This window comes from Mustela putorius, unplaced genomic scaffold, assembly GCF_011764305.1.
Source record: "Mustela putorius furo isolate JIRA1106 unplaced genomic scaffold, ASM1176430v1.1 tig00000460_pilon_pilon_pilon, whole genome shotgun sequence".
Classification (NCBI taxonomy): domain Eukaryota; kingdom Metazoa; phylum Chordata; class Mammalia; order Carnivora; family Mustelidae; genus Mustela; species Mustela putorius.
The window spans coordinates 11,628,790-11,646,426 of record NW_025421389.1 but is presented as its reverse complement, the minus strand read 5'-3'; the positions used below and the strand labels follow the sequence as shown (position 1 = coordinate 11,646,426).

The 17,637-nt window shown below is 40.0% G+C and overlaps 1 long non-coding RNA gene across 1 annotated transcript; it reads right to left on the bottom strand.

Moving 5' to 3' along the window:
- Positions 1-746: 746 nt before the first annotated feature.
- On the bottom strand, positions 747-3,018 carry LOC123392171. Its single transcript, XR_006606871.1, has 2 exons — positions 2,739-3,018; positions 747-1,627 (listed from the first exon to the last, which is right to left on the bottom strand). It is a non-coding gene; the product is annotated as an uncharacterized LOC123392171 (long non-coding RNA).
- Positions 3,019-17,637: the final 14,619 nt, after the last annotated feature.

Sequence of the window (17,637 nt, the reverse complement as noted above, 5' to 3'; positions counted from 1 at the left end):
CGCGCCCGCCACCCCGCCCCATGAGAAAGCTGTCGTTCCGGGAGACCCAGAAGCCCCACCTGAGCGGCTGCCCCTTCCTTTCCCCTTCTCCCCACCTGTTTCCACGAATTAGAAGCCACTAAAATGTAAAAGCAAATAAATAACAAATCGTAGCGGGAACGACCAAAGAACCCGAGAGAGCTACTGAGTGTCCCCTTGGCCTTCCTGCCCATCGGAGACGGCCACAGGCAGCTTGGGAATCTCACTCTTGAGATGCCAAAAGCAACAGGAGCCGCAGACCAGAAATCCATGTGCTTCGTCCCCTCCCTTTCCCCCTGGATTATTTTCCCATTACCTCCAGCTTTAAGGGGGATTTGCAGAGGGTCCATGGGAAGCAGGGCCTGCTGGCAAACTCTGGAGAAAGACAGGCTTGGGCCATAGTTGCACATACATCAGGTGGACCTACGGAAGATCCTCCCGGTTTCTTTCATTTAAAAAAAAAAAAAATCCATGGTATCTTAAGGAAAATGGGACAGGTAAGGACAGACCCCACACAGATGAATCTCTGTGCCCTCCACAGCTCTAGCCCTAGACAGAATCTTCCAGATTCCTCTTCTTTGCTCTCCTACAAAAGGGTGGATCCCAGGGAGGCTAAGATCTGTGTAGGCAGTTCAAGGAGAAAGGAGGCTCTGGCAAATTCTAGTTCATTCTGGCATTGTCAAAGCCAAACAGGAAAATACAAGAAAAATAAAACCTGAATTATCGGATTTGGGTTTTAATGATCATGTTGACTATGCGTTTCTTATTTGTCATATCTTCACTCTGTTCGATTGCTATGTTGGCACAGCCTCAGGCTGGAATGAGGAGGGCTCAGCAGAGGGAGGAAGAAAGAAAGGGGTGGGGGGGGGAGGGAAGAGGGAGGAAGGAAGGAAGGGAGGTAGGGAGGGAACTGGGTTGACCCCATTTTCAGATGCTTAAAACTCATCAACACATCGATAGAGACTCTCTCCTGTGGCATATACCTGTGTCCTTCAGGTAATATCCCCCATTCTCCAGGTTCCTTAATTCCTAAAAGTCATATCTTGGGGTCTCATGCCTGTAGGACCCTTGAGGGGAGCAGAGGGAACAGAGAGGCTAATGTGTCCTGTGGTATCAATGAGTCATATTTACCTCCTCTCATTTAACATTTGGAATTCCAGCAGCCTTTATGGCCCTGACCTCAGTGAATGAGGGTTATGAAATGCTGATCCCTCTCCCAGGGTGATGTATTTGTAGGACTGAAGGGAGAGTTGGGAGCTCTTAATTACCTACAGATTTTATACTGCTTGTAGGACTGGGCCAACATAACTGCTTTACCCAGAGCTGAAGGAGGCCCAGGAGGGTCCTGCCTGAACGCAGGCTCCTGAGCTCGCTGTCTCTGAAATCATCATTTGCAGTCTCCAGAGGAAGTCTGAGGATTTGGGGCAAGTGGGGAACAGAGCAGAGATAAGAGAGAAGAAGGAAGCCAGCAAGAAGGGGAAAAAAGAACTCCTTTGGGAAGCCCTCAATGCAATTGAACTCTCCTGCTGGCGCACGCTGCTTCCATGAGCCGGAAGTCTCTGCAGGAAGTGTTGGTCCTGATGGTAACAGGAAACTTGTGAAGAAGTATCTAGAAGAGGAAGAAATGTCTCAAAAAATAAATCAACACGCTGTAAAACCCATCATGGTACTTGTTTGGACACAAGCTAAGAAAAACAGGACACCAAATGATCCTGAAAACACACAGCTTAGCAGACCACGAATGGGGACCTGAAGACTGTGGGCTCTATGGCTGTTACCAAGGGTCAGGAGTGCTGACCCCCAAACCCACAATGGCTTTTCCTGAAATACCTAGGATTTCAAGCAAACGAAATCTAAGGCCATTATAACCTCAATGGATCTCCATTTCTCCCTTCCCTTTATAAGCATAAGAAATTTCCATCAGTTTTGATTCCACTTTTTTAGAAAATGATTTCTGGTTGCCCAAGACAGGGGAAGGGATCCCTCCTGCATGCTTCCAGTTTCCAGGACCCTGTTATAATAATCTGTTCTATAATCGTTTGATGACTCACCTGAATCCCTTACTCTACAAACCCAAATACGGCAGAGACTGGGTCCTGTTTGCTCTGATATCCACAGCTACGCCCAAGGCCTGGCACATGGTAGGCCCATATGCGCCCTTCGTTCCTCAGCAGAGGACACATATTCAATCAATATGTGTTAAATGGACTCATCTACTAACCCTCCTTAATAATAACAGCAAATGCGTAGTTAGTTCCTGCTGATCTGCATACCTTGAACGTATTAACTCATTTCACTTTTATCAGAACATTCTGAGGAATGGGCTAGAACTCTCCAGACAAAAGACTGACACACAGAGAAATGGAGTTTCTGCCCAGAGACAGCCAACCTTTTAAAAGGCTCCAGGGGCACCTGGGTGGCTCAGTGGGTTAAAGCCTCTGCCTTCAGCTCAAATCATGATCCCTGAGATCCTGGGATCTCGGGCTCTGTGCTCCACGGCGAGCCTGCTTCCCTTCCTCTGTCTGCTTCTCTGCCTGCCTCTCTGCCCACCTGTGATCTCTGCCTGTCAAATAAATAATAAATAAAATCTTAATAAATAAATAAATAAAAGACTCTGGACCCAAGGCCCTCTGACTTTAGAACCCCTGCTCTCGCCACTATGCAACTTTTTCTTGCCTCTTGCAACTTTTCAAGAAACTTCCAATTCAACAAGCACTTACTTGACATCCAACTATTCCAGACCTAGAGGCACACAGAGGAGGAAACCATGATGCCTGTAAGGAATAGACAGGAACATCTCAAAGAAGCTCCATGTTACAGAAGCAAAATAATTCTACCATGTCAAGAAGATATATGTGTGTGTGTGTGTGTGTGTCTGTGTGTGTGTGTGTTTGTGTGTGTGTATACTTTAATATGGGAATGACCAATAGGGTTTCAATTATAAAATGCTCAGGTTCACTCTGAAGTGGGTTCTCTCTGACACAACACTAAAGGCACAGTGGTAGCTGAGCTCTGACAAGAGGTCCCTCTCGAACATTTGCAGAGTCCAGTCCAGCCAACATTCACTGCTCCCATTGTACAGTGGAAGCCAACATTGCATATGCCTAAGTGCTTAAAAGTTTAACTCAAGCAAATATACTGATAAATGTATATGTTCTATCCTCCTGGCTTGATAAGCTTTTACAACAACAACATGTTTTCTTAAATGTGTAAAGCTATGGGCCTTTTTTTTTTTTTTACTTTATTTATTTATTTGAAAGCAAGAGCAAGCGAGAGAGAGAGAGAGAGAGAGAGAGGAAGCACAAGCGGGGGAGGGGCAGAGGAAGAGGGAGCAGCAGAGCTCCCTGCTCAGCAGGGAGCCCAACATGGGGACTGGATCTCAGGACCCTGGGATCATAACCCAAGCCCAAGGCAGGTGCTTAACCAACTGAGCCACCCAGGTGTCCCAAGCTACGATCTTAATAGTATTGAGAGTCAGCAAAATATCAAAGAAGTCTGAATTTAGTTATTATTTTGAAGGCTTGATTGATAAAATGGAACAACAATGGGTGTGAATAAAATAAAGACAAATATAAATAATAAATTGTTCTATGTATTTACTCTGTAAACTTTACTGCTCATGTCTACATTTTGATCAAATCATCAATTATATTGTTATCATCAGAATTTTCAAATAATTTATGTCCTATTGACAGTGCTAACTTAAAGATAGAAGGTAATCATACTTAGGGCACCCAGGTGGCTCAGTGGGTTGAGCATCTGACTCTTGATCTCAGTGTAGGTCTTGATCTTAGGGTCATGGGTTCAAGCCCCATTTTGGGTTCCATGCTGGGTGTGAAATCTAAATAAAGATAGATAGATAGATAGATAGATAGATAGGTAGATAGATATAGATATATATAAAGGTAATTGTACTCAAAGGGTAAACATTTTGAATGTAGCCTATAAAAACCATAAATTGAAATGAATACTAAAAGGAGAAAATCAATTATTGTTTTTCTTTCCTCAGTGTTTTTCATTTGCCACATACATCTTCACCATCATATCTCAAAACACCAACTATTTCTCTTGCCAAGGCTGCCTTTTCTCCTACCTCTCTCCAAGTTCCAATGAAGATATTTGAAACAGAGTAAGGAGAAGTAAATGAAACATTTACCCCTAAAGTGTTTTTTTATGACATTTTTCCTTCCCCATTTTACCAGTTCATTTTGTTAAAAAAAACTTAGTTTCAGGACGTTGTTAGAATGTCCCTTAACAGTCTGTGTGATCTATGCCTTCCGCAAATCATTATGTAGTGCTTACTATACACATCCAAACAGATGTTTAAAAAAAAAAAAAAAAAAACGAGTGGCTCAGTCGGTTAAGCGTCAACTCTTGGTTTCTGCTGCGGTCATGATCTCAGGGTCATGGGACTGAGCCCTGCATCTGTCTCCATACTCAGCAGGGAGTCTGCTTGAGATTCTTTCTCCCTCCGCCTCTCCCCCTTCTCTCTCTCTCCCCTCCCCCCAAAATAAATAAATATTTTAAAAAATTAACTTGAGTGGATCTGGGTGTCTCCTTTGATTTTATAGACTGAGTCTTCTTTCAACTCAGAAATATGTTCTTCCATACTAGAGCTTTTTATAATATTAACTCTCTCCTATGTGTCTTTTTTCTTTCTGGAGTTTATGTATCACTTCCTTCAGGAATTCTTCCTTCATGCACTGGGAGTAGTTAAATAGTACCGTCCTTTACTCACTCATAGTACCATACACTTACCTCAACTTCAGATCTCAACACATATCGTTTCCTAGGTAGCTGTCCCTCCCCACCAATAAACTTCAGGCTGCTTAAGGACAGGCAATGTGTCATGTTCACTGTTGTATCCCAATACCTACTTCATTGCCTGATACATGGTAGGTTCTCAGGAAATATTGGCTGCTATTAAATGAATGAAATAGGCTCTGACTTCCAAATACACTAGGTGTTGCTGGCAAATCATCTAGCAAGACCACCAGGCAGCTCCATTCCGTTGATCCATGGGCATTTCTATCAGGGAGCCAGCTAAGTCTATGCAATGTCTAAGGGGTAACCATCTGTCTTGTTGAAGCCCACCTAAGGGTCTCAGTCTGCCAGCACTATCTCCTCTAATCCTTTCTTTCTTTCTTTCTTTCTTTCTTTCTTTCTTTCTTTTAAGAGGTAGAGTTTTGTGATTCATCAGTTGCATATAACACCCAGTGCTCATGATATCAAGGACCCCCCTTAATGCTCATTACCCAGTTACCTCACCCCCCACCCCCCACCCCTCCAGTATCTTTCAGTTTGTTTCCTATAGTTAAAAGCCTCACAGTTTGTCTCCTTTTCTGATTTCACCTTATTTTAATTTAACTTTTAATTTTAATTTTCTGTCTCTCCCCTATGTTCATCTATTTTGTTTCTCAAATTCCACAAATCAGGGAGATCATATAATAATTGTCTTTTTCTGATTGACTTATTTTGCTTAGCATAATACCCTCTAGCTCCATCCACATCATTGCAAATGGTAAGAGTTCATTCTTTTTGATGGCTAAGTAATATTCCTGTGTGTGTGTGTGTGTGTGTGTGTGTGTGTGTGTGTATGTGTACCACATCTTCTTTATCCATTCATATGTCGATGGACCTCTGGGCTCTTTCCATATTTTGGCTATTATGGATATTGCTGCTGTAAACATCAGACTGTAGCTCTCGTTTCTAAGCATGCTTTTAACATCCTACTAGAAGAAACAGAATAGTTTTAGGAGATGGATGAGATCTCTGAACCCCCCAGAGAGTAGAGATCTTCAAAGTCTTAAGAGGTGCATGAGAGTCTGGAATTCTAAGTCCTTCGGAGTGCAGAAAAAAGAAAAGTCAGTCCCATGCTGAGGGGCACAGTACACTAGCCACCTGCTACATATCGTCAGGCTGGCTCTCACCCTGTCCTCATCTTTGCCCAAAGCTTTCATCTTACTTGATTAAGATTTATTTCTATGGTACCACCACTCAGATGGTTAAAAAAAAAAAAAAAAAAAAGTGCAAAATGGCATCTGGCCTCAATTTAAGTTCTTCATGGAAAATTCTGCCAGCCTCCCATTTACTGTTCTTATTAAGACAGAAAAAAAACAAAAATTCACAATACCAATATTCAAGACTCTTGATAAATCCAGGAAGACCCACTAGCTGTGGACCCTATAGAACCTGGCTGATGAAAATGGCCAATGGGGTGGGGAACAAGGCAGATCTGCTCATCACCTCGCTTTCCTTCAGGATACATGGTCTGATCAGCATCAGTAGGGAAACCAGGGAGCTGTCCCTCTGTCTTGGAGGCACTTCTCTCCTCAACTGTGCCACTTCCGCAGCCCTCTCTCATGCTCAGATCAGAACCTGCTTCCATAACTACTTAGAGGCTGCCAATCCGAGGGGGAAAAAAATAAATAAAAAATAAAATAAAATAAAAAATTTAAAACCTGGGTAGAAGCTAGGTGCGGGGACTAGCAGCACCCTGTGGCTTCCTGCAAGGCTGAGCATCAGAATAAAAGCCAGAAAAGCCCAGTGAGGCAATGCAGCAGAGCAACCAAAGGAAGGTGAGTCCCATGGCTGCAAATGCTGGAGCTTAATGGTGTTCAGGCAGCCTCTGTGTTCAGCTTGACAGAGCAAACTACAGGTGGTAGAAGATGCTTTCTCATGCCAATTGAGCAAGTTGGCTGAAAAGCCCGCAGACACTAAGTCTGTATCAGCCTGACTTTTTTTTTTTTTAAAGATAAATTTATTTATTTATTTGAGAGAGAGTGAATGCGCATGCACATGGGCGAGGGAGGAGCAGAGGGACAGAAACTCAGACAGACTCCCTCTGAGCATGGAGCCCCGGGGCTTAATCTCTCCACCCTGAGATCCTGACCTGAGCTGAAATGAAGAGTTGGAAGCTCAACCAACTGAGCCACCCAGGCACCTCTCTAACATTTTTTTTTTTTTATTAACATCTAATATATTATTTGTTTCAGGGGTACAGGTCTATGATTCATCAGTTTTACACAATTCACAGCACTCACCACAGCATATACGTTCCCTGGTGCGCATCACCTAGCCACCCCATCCCTCCCACCTCCTCCACTCCAGCAACTCTTAGTTTGTTTCCTGAAATTAATAGTCTCTTTTGGTTCATCTCCCTCTCTGGTGTTGTCCCATTTCATTTTTCTTCTCTTCCCCCCATGATCCTCTGCCTTGTTTATCAAATTCCACAAATCAGCAAGATCATACAATAATTGTCTTTTTCTGATTGACTTATTTTGCTTAGCATAATACCCTCTAGTTCCATCCATGTCATTGCAATCAGCCTGACTCATATACCTGTTGAAATGAACAGGGAGTTGAACACGTGCCTAAGGATACAGAAGGCATATACAAGCCCTCTGCATACTGAATATTTGCAAACATTTTGTTTGGTTAGCCATGGGTCTTTTTTTAAAAGAAGATTTTATTTGTTAATTTGAGAGATAGAAAGAGAGAATGAGCACACAAGCAGAGGGAAGGGCAGAAAGAGAGAGAAGCAGGCTCCCCACTACGCAGGGAGCCCAACATGGGGCTCAATCCTAGGACCTTAGATCATGACCTGAGCCAAAAAGCAGAGGCTTAACTGACTATACCACCCAGGCACCCCTGGTTAGCCATGGGTCTTACAGGGGAAAAAAAAGGTTACAGAGCATGAGAAAAGGTATATCATCTTAAAGCCTCTGGAAAATAGCAAGTCTCTAAAATGGTGGCTTCAATATATTGCCAGAAGGTATGGTCTCTGACCTAGTAACAGAACCCCTAAGGAGAGACAGGATATGATTTTTAAAAGTGTGCAAAAAAATAAAAAGGAGATGAATCAAAATGTGGAAAATTACAAACTAAAGAAAAGTATAGTCTCAGAATTACATTAAAGAAGAATGGAAATTGTAGGGGGAAAAAAATAACACAACTGATACCTGGAGAATAAACTTGAAAAGTTCTTCCAGACCACAAAGGAAAAAAGTCAAATGAAAACAGAAAAAGTATGAGACACGGAGGACAAAGAGTGAAGTTTGGGTCTAAGTCTGATAGTAACCCCGAGAAATAAACCAAAATTGCTCAAACCAAAGTAATAATCAGAAGCATAACTAAAGAACATTTTTTTTGAGCAGGAAAAATATCTTTGAAACCAAAAGTGTTCACCATGTCCCAATGTAAAGCAACAACAAAGAGGCATGTTCTAAAAATGTGTTATAAACATAAGATAACAGGGGGAAACCCTGCAAGTATACAGGTAAAAAAACAAGTTACCTCTAGTGGAACAGTAAAAAATATTGGTGGAGTATTTATGGAGGATATTGAAATACAAGAATTCCATGCTCAGTGCTGTTGTCTTTCACTTCGAAAGGAAATGAGAAAATATCTTCAAGCATTCAGGAGCTCAGAAAATATCATGCTGTATACCTTTTTTGAACACACATGCCAAATGAGGAAGAAATTTCAAAACTTAGGAGTGATGATGTCATAAAAGCATCACACCACCAGGCAACATTTAAATGAATTACATCTAAAACTAAATCTAAACAATGGTCCTAAACCATGGTTATAAAAATAAATGCAAATGTCAAAAGTGCTTTCTTTTTTAAAAAAGAAAAATGCAGAGTGCAAAATAATAATTCTTTTGCAACCATCATCTGGATTAAAGAGTCAGGAAAATGGAAACGGTGTATGGAAACTCTTAGCTGCATTATTTTCTATAGGAAATGCTTCAAGAAGCAACTTTACTCTTGACTTTGTATAATTAAAGAAATACAGATTAAAATATTTTTATAAATGTCAAGGTAACCGATGGATGGTGCAGTTAAAAGCGTAACTCATTCCATTGTTTCTATATGTTTCTTTCCCCTGCAGCTTAGGATTACACAAACAACTGTGCCTTCTCTTCCCTCCAACCTATTCCCCTCCTACCAACAATTAAACACCTTCAAGTCTATGCATTCTTTAAAATATATTTGTATATAATTTTAACCCTGCATCTCCTTCTAACCTGGAGATTGTCAGTTTGGGTTGCATATTAGAGTCACCTGGGAGCTTTATAAACTCTCCCAGTACTTGGGTCTAACTCCCAGAGATTCCAAATAATTGGTCTTGAGAATGGCATTGGCATTGGGAATTTTTAAAGGCTTCCACATAATTCTATCATACAGACAAGACTGAGAACCATGTTAGTCCTCACTCTCTGCTTCTTTTCTCATCAAAATGCCTAGACTTTTTCATAAAACCTGCTTCCATTCCTTTTTCCCCTAATATTTCTTCAAATCACAACCAGGCTTCTGCCCCCAACACAATCCTAAAACAGGTCTTGTTAGAGGCATTAAAAACCCAAATGCCACAAAATCCAAGAGCATGTTTCAGTGCTCATCTCTGCAGACTTCTCTGCAGCTTTAGATGTTTATCATGACCCCTTGTTTCTTGACGCACTTTCTTCCTTTAGACGCCAAGACTCTGCACTCTTCAGCTTGTTCTTGGACATCTCTGCTTCTTTACGGAGACTTATCCCCTCCCCACCCTGACATCAGAAATAGACCCTCCTGGGGGGGGGGCAAGATGGTGAAGGAGTAGGAGATCTAAATATCATGGGGTCCCAGGAATTCAGTTAGATAATTATCAAACCATTCTGAACAGCTACAAACTCAACAGGAGATTGAAGAGAAGAAAAGCAGCAATTCTAGGAACAGAAACGTGACAACTTTCCGGAAGGTAGGAAATGCAAAGAAGTGAACCCAAGGTGACATATGGGAAGAAGACCATGGAGCGAGGCCAAGGCCAGGCAAGTGGTAGAGCAACAGAGCATAAACTTGGAACATTTAGAAGTCTGCTTCACTGAGTGATGTCACTCCAGAGGCTAAGCAGGGGTGGAGCCCTCATGGGGACAGTGTGGTTTCAGGACCTGCAGGGTCACAGAAATATTGGGAGTGTCTGAGTGTGGCAGAGCTCCCAGGTATCAGAGTGGGGAAGCTGGCAAAGGGAGCCAAAATGTGTGCTCTCAGCTTGGGGTTACTTTAAACCATGACCCGAGGCACAACTGGGCCACTGGTCCTTGAACAGAGACCCTACAAGTGGCAGATCCAGGGAGACTCGCCTTCCTCCTCCAGGAGGAGTGGCATGGGAGCATGCAGCAGGAATCTTCTGGGTTTGGAGACTCCAAATGGGGGTTGTGCGCCAGAGAGAGAAACTCTCAGTCACAGGCCGGGTGAGCGCGAGTGCTGTCAGAGACCAGGAAGATGGGAGGGATTGACTGCTTTTCTCTGAGGGTGCACTGAGGAGTGGGGTCCCGAGCTCTCGACTGCTACAGGGCCCAAGATTGGGAGGCTGCCATCTTCATTCCTGTCCTCCAAAGCTCTACAGAAAGCACTCAGGGAACAAAAGCTACTAAGCATGAACCCAAGCAGATTACTTAGCCTGGCCTCTGGCAAGAGCGGTGCAATTTCGCCTCAGGCAAAGACATTTGAGAATCACTGCAACAGCCCCTCACCCAGATCAGCAAGAACATCTAGCCAAGACCAAGTTACCAATCAATGAGAACTGCGGAACTCCAGAGCTACAGAAATACAGCACACAGAATTCATAGCTTTTTTTACGTGATTCTTTAGTCCTTCAAAGTTAAATTTTTTTTAATTTTTTAATTTTTTCTTATTCTATTTTTAAAAAATTTTCCTCTTTCTTATTTTAATGTTTTTTAAACTATATTATCTTACCAATACCTTTTTAAGCAACTTTTTGCTTATGTATATATATGTATTACATATATTATATATATATATATTTTACTCTCTCTCTCTCTCTATATATATATATATAGATATCTATATGAAGATATAGATATAGATAAGATATAGATGAAGAAATAAGGGGGGTAAAATATATATATTTATATATATATATATACCAGAGACCTGGTTTCAGGTCTCTTCTGATTTGGTTAGTGTATATTTTTCTGGAGTCATTTTCACCTTTTTTAGTATTTTGTTCTCTCCTTCATCTATTCTTATCTGGATAAAATGACAGGGTGGAAAAACTCACCTCAAAAAAAAAGAACAACAGGCTGTACTGATGGCTAGGGGCCTAATCAAAATGAACATTAGTAATATGTCATAATGAGTTCAGAATGATGATTATCAAGGTGCTAGCTGGTCTTGAAAAAAGCATGGAAGATACTAGAGAATCCCTTTCTGGAGAAATAAAGAACTAAAATGTAACCAAGTTGAAATTTTAAAAAGCTATTAATAACGTGCAATAAAAAATGGAGGCTCTTACTGCTAGCATAAATGAAGCAGAGGAGAGAACCAGTGATATAGAACACCAAATGATGGAGAATAAAGAAGCTGAGAAAAAGAGTGACACAACTACTAGACCACAAGGGGAGAATTCGAGAGATAAGTGACATCATAAGATGAAACAATATTAGAATAATTGGGATCCCAAAAGAAGAAGAAGGAGACAGAGGGGCAGAAGGATAATGGAGCAAATCATAGCAGAGAATTTCCCTAATTTGGGGAGGGAACAAGTATCACAATCCAGGAGGCAGAGAGAATCCCCCTCAAAATCCATAAAAATAGGTCCACACACCACCATCTAATAGGAAAACTTACAAGTCTCAGTGACAAAGAGAAAATCCTGAAAGCAGCTCAGGATGAAAGATCTATAACATACTACAGTAGAAATATTAGATTGGAAGTAGACCTATCCACAGAGACCTGGTAGGCCAGAAAGGACTGGCATGATATATTCAGAGTACTAAACAAGAAAAATATGCAGCCAAGAAGAATACTATATCCAGATAGGTTGTCATTGAAAATAGAAAGAGAGATTAAAAAAGCTTCCAGGACAAACAAAAACTAAAACAATTTGCAAACAGCAAACCAGACTTACAGGAAATATTGAAAGGGGTCCTCTAAGCAAAGAGAGAGCAAAGAGAGAAAGTAACAGACAAAAAAGGAACAGAGACAATATACAGTAATGGTCACCTTACAGGCAGTACAATGGCACTACATTCGTATTTTTCAATAATTACCTTGAATGTAAATGGGCCAATGCCCCAATCAAAAGACACAGATATCAGAATGGTTAAAAAAAAAAAAAAAAAACAAGAATCATCAATATGGTGTCTGCAAGAAACTCGTTTTAGACCCAAAGACACTTCCAGATTTAAAGTAAGGAGGTGGAAAACAATTGACCATGCTTATCGACATCAAAAGAAATCTGGGTGGTAACCCTTATATCAGATAAATTAGATTTTAAGCCAAGATTATAATAAGAGCTGAGGAATGACATGATATCATACTTAAAGGGTCTGTCCAACAAAAAGTTTTAACAATTTTAAATATCTATGCCCCTAATATGGGAGCAGCCAACTATATAAACCAATTAATCACAAAATCAAAGAAACACATCAACAATAATACAATAATAGTAGGGGACTTTAACACCCCCCTCACTGAAATGGACAGTTCATCTAAGCAAAAGTCAACAAGGAAATAAAGGGTTTAAATGATACACTGGACAAGATGGACACAAAAGGTATATTTGGAACATTCAATCCCAAAGCAACAGAATACACATTCTTCTCTAGTGCACATGGAACATTCTCCAGAATAGATCACATCCTGGGTCACAAATCAGGTCTCAACTGGTACCAAAATATTGGGATCATTCCCTGCATATTTTCAGGCCACAATGCTTTGAAACTAGAACTCAACCACAAGAAAAAAGTTGGAAAGAACTCAAATACATGGAGGCTAAAGATCATCCTACTAAAGAATGAATGGGTCAACCAGGAAATTAAAGATGAATTTTTAAAAATTCATGGAAACAAATGAAAATGAAAACACAACTGTTCAAAATCTTTGAGATACAGCAAAGGTGGTCCTGAGAGGAAAATATATAGCAATACATGCCTTTCTCAAGAAACAAGAAAGGTCTCAAGTATACAACCTAACCTTACATCTAAAGGAGCTAGAGAAAGAACAGCAAAGAAAGCCTAAACCCAACAGGATAAGAGAAATAATAAAGATCAGAGCAGAAATCAATGAAATAGAAATCGAAAGAACAGAAGAACAAGTCAATGAAACTAGGAGCTGGTTCTTTGAAAGAATTAATAAGATCGATAAACCTCTGGACAGTCTTATCAAAAAGAAAAGAGAAAGGACCCAAATTAATAAAATCATGAATGAAAGAGGAGAGATCACAAACAACACAGAAGAAATATAAACAACTATAAGAACATTTTATGAGCAACTATACACCAGCAAATTTGACAATCTGGAAGAAATAGATGCATTTCTAGAGACATATAAACTACCACAACTCAACCAGGAAGAAATAGAAAACCTGAACAGATTCTTAACCAGTAAGGAGATTGAAGCAGTCATCAAAAATCTGCCAACAGGGGCACCTGGGTGGCTGGCTCAGTGGGTTAAGCCTCTGCCTTCGGCTCAGGTCATGATCCCAGGGTCCTGGGATCGAGCCCCACATCGGGCTCTCTGCGCTGCAGGGAGCCTGCTTCCTCCTCTCTCTCTGCCTGCCTCTCTGCCTACTTGTGATCTCTGTCAGATAAATAAAGAAAAAAATCTTTAAAAAAAAAAATCTGCCAACAAACAAGAGCCCAGAGCCAGATTGTTTCCCAGGGAATTCCTACCAAACATTTAAACATTACTATCTATTCTCCTGAAACTGTTCCAAAAAATAGAAATGGAAGGAAAACTTCTAAACTCATTTTATGAGGCCAACATTACCTTGATCCCAAAACCTGACAAAGACCCCATCAAAAAGGAGAATTACAGACCAGTATCTTTGATGAACACAGATGCAAATATTCTCACTAAAATACTAGCCATTAAGATCCAACAGTACATTAAAAGGATTACTCACCACGACCAAGTGGGATTTATTCCTGGGCTGCAAGGTTGGTTCAGCATCCACAAATCAATCAATGTGATATAATACATTAATCAAAGAAAGAACAAGAACCATATGATACTTCAGTAGATGCTGCTCTGACAAAGTACAGCATACTTTCTTAATCAAAACTCTTCACAGTGTAGGAATAGTGGGTACATACCTCAATATCATAAAAGCCATCTATGGATGGTGCATATCATTCTCAATGGGGATGAATATCATGCTCAATGGGGAAAAGCTGAGAGCTTTTTCTCTAATGTCAGGAACACTGTCCCCACCACTATTCAACATACCACCAGAAGTCCTACCCTTGGTAATCAGACAACAGAAAGAAATAAAAGGCATCCAAATTGGTAAAGAAGAAGCCAAATTATCACTCTTTGCAGATGATATGATACTTTATATGGAAAACCCAAAATATTCCACTCCAAAAATGCTACAACTCATACAGGAATTCAGTAAAGTGTCAGGATTTAAAATCAACACACATAAATCAGTTGCATTTCTATACACCAACAGCATGACAGAACAACGAGAAATTAAAGAGTTGATCCCATTTACAATTGCACCAAAAACCATAAGATACCTAGGAATAAACCTAATCAAAGAGGCAAAGAATCTGTACTCAGAAAACTGTAAAGTACTCAGGAAAGAAATTGAGGAAGACACAAAGAAATGGAGAAACATTCCATGCTCATGGATTAGAAGAACAAATATTGTGAAAATGTCTATGCTACCTAAAACAGTCTACACATTTAATGCAATCTTTATCAAAATACCATCAATGTTTTTCAAATAAATGGAACAAATAATTCTAAAATTTATATGGAACCAGAAAAGACCTCGAATAGCTAGAGGAATATTGAAAAGTAAAACCAAAGTTGGCGGCATCACAATTCTAGACTTCAAGCTCTATTACAAAGCTGTAATCATCAAAGCTGTTTTTGTGGTACTGACACAAAAACAGATACATACATCAATGGAACAGAATAGAGCCCAGAAATAGACCCTCAACTCTATGGTCAACTCATCTTTGACAAAGCAGGAAAGAATGTTCAATGGAAAAAAGATAGTCTCTTCAACAAATGGCGTTGGGAAAATTGGACAGCCACATACAGAAGAATGAAACTGGACCATTTCCTTACACAACACACAAAAATAGACTCAAAATGGATGAAAGACCTCAATATGAGACAGGAATCCACAAAAATCCTTGAGGAGAACACAGGTAGCAACCTCTTTGACCTTAGCTGCAGCAACTTCTTCCTAGAAACATCACCAATGGCAAGGGAAGCAAGGGCAAAAATGAACATTTGGGACTTCATCAAGATCAAAAGCTTTGCACAGCAAAGGAAACAGTCTACAAAACCAAAAGACAACTGACAGAATGGAAGAAGATATTCACAAATGACATATCAGATATAGGGCTAGTATCCAAAATCCATAAAGAACTTAATTAAACTAAACACACAAAGAACAAATCATCAAGTCGAGAAATGGGCAGAAGACATTTCTCCAAAAAAGACATACAAATGGCCAATAGATATGAAAAAATTCTCGACATCATTTGACATCAGGAAAATACAAATCAAAACCACAATGAGATAAAACCCTCATACCAGTCAAAATGGCTAAAACTAAGAAGTCAGGAAAAGACAGATTTTGTGGAGAAAGGGGAGCCCTACACTTCAGTGGGAATGCAAGCTGGTGCAGCCATTCTGGAAAACCGTATGGAAGTTCCTCAAAAATTTGAAAATATAGGGATGCCTGGGTGGCTCAGTTGGTTAAGCAGCTGCCTTCGGCTCAGGTCATGATCCCAGCATCCTGGGATCGAGTCCCACATCGGGCTCCTTTCTCAGCAGGGAGCCTGCTTCTCCCTCTGCCTCTGCCTGCCATTCTGTCTGCCTGTGCTCGCTCTCTCCCCCTCTCTCTCTCTGATAAATAAATAAAATCTTTAAAAAAAAATTTGAAAATATAGCTACCCTACAACCCAGCAATCGCACTGTTGAGTATTTATCCTAAAAATACAAATGTATTGATCCGAAGGGAGACATGCACCCAAATGTTTATAGCAACAATGTCCACAATAGCCAAATTATGAAAAGAACCTAGATGTCCATCAACAGATGAATGGATGAAGAAGACGTGGTATATGTATACAATGGAGTAATGTGCAGCCATCAAACACCGAAATCCTGCCATTTATAACGATGTGGATGGAACTAGAGGGTATTATGCTGAGTGAAATAAGTCAATCAGAGGAAAATAATTATCATATGATCTCTCTGATATGAGGGATTTGAAAGGCAGGGCAGGGGGTTGTGGGAGGTAGAGAGGGAAAAAATGGAGCAGGATGGGACTGGGGAGGGAGACAAAGCACAAGATAATAATTACATATGGCCATGTAAATTTTCATATCATTCGATGTTCGGGTAAAAAGAAATCAAGAGATAAGGCTTTTTAAATATAATCTTAATTTCTAATTTCTCTTCAGTGAAAACTGAAAAGGAATCCCCTAAAATGTTAATAGTGATTATTCTAGGTTGTAGAATTATGGATAGTTTTTACTTGCTTTTAATATTTTTCAGAATTTTCTAAATTATTTGTAAGAAAAATACATTAATCAGCAAAAGTTGTATCAGCCAATTATGCATCCTGTTACAGGTGACAGAAAACTAAATTCAAAGTGGCTTAGAAATGACAGGAATTTATGGGTAACATAATTGAGAATGTTCAGTTATGGTTTAATCAAGGCCCTAGCTTCATTTCCTGCAAATATTTTATGTTTGGTCTATTTCTGTGTTTACCTTCATCCCTAGATTGACTTCCTTCATAACGGCAAAATGGCTTCAGGGTCTCCAGGCTTTCTTTCTTTATAGCATACCACACAGAAGGAAAAACAAACAAACAAACAAACAAACAAAAAAAAAGCATCTGTGCACCACTCAGATTGAGCCAGTTTAGGACACAGGTCTACTCATGAACTAGTCACTGTGGTTTAGGGATGCTGCTAGTCCATTTCTCAATAGCTAGAGTTGGAGCTGTTGTAAGATTCCCTAGAACCATATGGACCACCAAACACAAATTCAGGGCCATTGGAAATGATCAAGGAGGGAGTGGATGCTTGATCGATCTGTCTGTTGTAAACATTTAAAAATAAAATGCTTGCTTACTTAATTTAAAAGACTAAAAGGTGTAATGCAGTGAAAAGGGCACCAGGAAACGACAAGGATGTTCCTTCCTTCCCACTCCTATGCTACATCATACTAGATACAATATTAATGAAATAAGAAAGGAAAAGGTATACAGATTGGGAAGCAAGACATAAAACTGTTCCCAGATGACATGATTGTCTATGTAGAACATCCAAAAGAATCAAGGGAAAAACTCCTGGAACTAATAAAAGATTAAAGCAAGATTGCAGGATACAAGGTTAATATACAAAAGTCAATTGCTTTCCTATATACCAACAGTAAACAAGTTGGATTAAAATTAGAAACACAAATCACTTGCATTTGTGCCCAACAAACTAAAATGCTTAGGTATAAATCTGACATATCTATAAGAACTATATGAGGAAAAGTACAAAACTCTGATGAATAAAGCCAAAGAACAAAATAAATGGAGAAATATCCATGGGTAAGAAGACTCAATATTGCCAAGGTGTCAACCCTT